At 38.0% G+C, this 2367-nt stretch overlaps 1 long non-coding RNA gene across 1 annotated transcript; it reads left to right on the top strand.

Annotated features, from left to right (window-relative positions):
- The first annotated feature begins 917 nt into the window (after window positions 1-917).
- Window positions 918-2166, top strand: LOC147964179 (uncharacterized). The gene is made up of 2 exons (XR_015609000.1): window positions 918-1566; window positions 1654-2166. It is a non-coding gene; the product is annotated as an uncharacterized LOC147964179 (long non-coding RNA).
- Window positions 2167-2367: the final 201 nt, after the last annotated feature.

Below are 2367 nucleotides of genomic sequence, written 5' to 3'. Positions count from 1 at the left end.
GGGGGATAGATTGGTAGGAAAAGACCATCGCTCGTCCCCGACCGCCACTCATAAGGAAGACAATCAAATAACACCTCATGTTTCAAATTTGTTACACAACGTTTACCATACGTGCATGCTACGGGACTTGCAAACTTCAACACAAGTATTTCTCAAATTCACAACTACTCAACTAGCACAACTTTGATATCACTATCTCCATATCTCAAAACAATCATCAAGTATCAAACTTCTCTTAGTATTCAATGCACTTATATGAAAGTTTTTATTACCCCCATCTTGGATGCCCATCATATTAGGACTAGTTTCATAACCAAATCAAATTACCATGTTGTTCTAAAGACTCTCAAAATAATATAAGTGAAGCATGAGAGTTCATCTATTTCTTCAAAATAAAACCACCGTCGTGCTCTAAAAGGATATAAGTGAAGCACTAGAGCAAATGACAAACTACTCCGAAAGATATAAGTGAAGATCAATGAGTAGTCGAATAATTATGCAACTATGTGAAGACTCCCTAACATTTAAGAATTTCAGATCTTGGTATTTTATTCAAACATCAATCAAAACAAAATTAAATAAAATGATGCTCCAAGCAAAACACATATCATGCGGCGAATAAAAATATAGCTCCAAGTAAAGTTACCGATAGACGAAGACGAAAGAGGGGATGCCTTCCGGGGCATCCCCAAGCTTAGGCTTTTTGGTGTCCTTTTATTTTACCTTGGGGTGCCTTGGGCATCCCCAAGTTTAGGCTCTTGTCACTCCTTGTTCCATAATCCATCAAATCCTTACCCAAAACTTGAAAACTTCACAACACAAAACTTAACAGAAAAATCTCGTGAGCTCCGTTAGTGAAGGAAAACAAAACACCACTTCAAGGTACTGTAATGAACTCATTCTTTATTTATACTAGATAATGCCCCGCGCGTTGCTGCGGTACTTAGAAGAATTTCAGTTGAATCGGTGTGTCAACATATTGATTCGAATTGATGAGCTTGACTTTTAAATCTAGCACAAAGTAACATATTGTTTGCTTTGTAGCTGCAGGTGAGGGCACGAACTATAAGTTAGATATTAAAATACTATCAATTCGGCCTGCATGGTAATATTTCTTGTGTGCATTAGAATGATAGGTATGCACAAATAATATTTATGTTTACCCCCAATTTTGGCAAAAAATAAAAATTAAAAATCGAGTAAGATTTATATGAGAGAGAGCGCAAACATATAGATTGAATGCATGTGGAACAGTGATGAAAAGATAAGTAGGTAATTATCTTGATGGAGAGAAATTGAGATTTATTTTTGTGAGAGAGCACACCTTCACGGGGGAAAGGGGAAATCAACTTGTATGTACCCACACACCACATCCAGAAGATCCGAGAATAGTAATACCCAAGCAACATTGAGTACATGGACCATCAGTATCTAGGTTGCTTAATCAGATCTAACCAAGGTCTTACGGATGATCAACCTGTAGCAAGAGTAGCTTACCTGCTCTAGATTTGCAAATTCAGATCAAAGCTCCAATCTGGGCAGTCTCTAGCTAACTTCAGAGATAATGTAAGGATCTGCACACACAAAATCCAACATCGTAATGGTATATATAATGCAAGCTTAATCAAGTAATTGTAACTGTGTTTGCTGCAGACATTGACAGGAATCTGGGTCAGCATGTGCATGCGCTGCGACGGCAAAATGTAATCATAGTCATTCTTGAAGATCCCACGAGGAGCAGATCACTACTGTTTGCACCATGGCGTTGGATTGATACTTAGCGTTGGTGAAATCCCAGAGGGCAATTGTATTCATGAGCAACCACATGGAGGTAAATCTCTCCATACCGATGGGGTGAACAACGCATGAAGCAGGTGAAGTGGGGACCTGGAACATCAGAGGTAGATGAAGTGGAAAGTGGAAAAGTCAATAGCTGGGGAGGGAAGAAGACAACGGAGATACCAAAACTTTTGGACTTCTCAGTGTGCTCTAATCATAAAACTGAATGGTTTTTTCTTTTTGAGAAACATGTAGTGGGAATGCTGAGGTGGCACATTTTCTGAGTTGGAAGGCTGCATGTTGAGACAATTGGTTGTTGGCTACATGTTGATGTGGACATGCTGCATGTTTAGATAAATAAGATAGTAGGGGTGAACTTCTTAAATATAGGATTGGTGTTAAACCTATTGTATTCTAACTTCTCTATGGTTTATAGACTCTTTTACTAGCCATAGATTCATCAAAATAAGCAAACAACACATGAAAAACAGAATCTGTCAAAAACAGAACAGTCCGTAGTAATCTGTAGGTTTCGAATACTTATGAAACCCCAAAAATTCTAAAATAAATTTCTAGACGTGAGTAATT

The sequence above is a fragment of the Triticum urartu genome, chromosome 6A (assembly GCF_056163025.1).
Source record: "Triticum urartu cultivar PI428250 chromosome 6A, HENAU_Tu73, whole genome shotgun sequence".
Taxonomy (NCBI): Eukaryota; Viridiplantae; Streptophyta; class Magnoliopsida; order Poales; family Poaceae; genus Triticum; species Triticum urartu.
The sequence above is the reverse complement of the archived record's forward strand: the minus strand, read 5'-3'. Positions and strand labels throughout refer to the sequence as shown.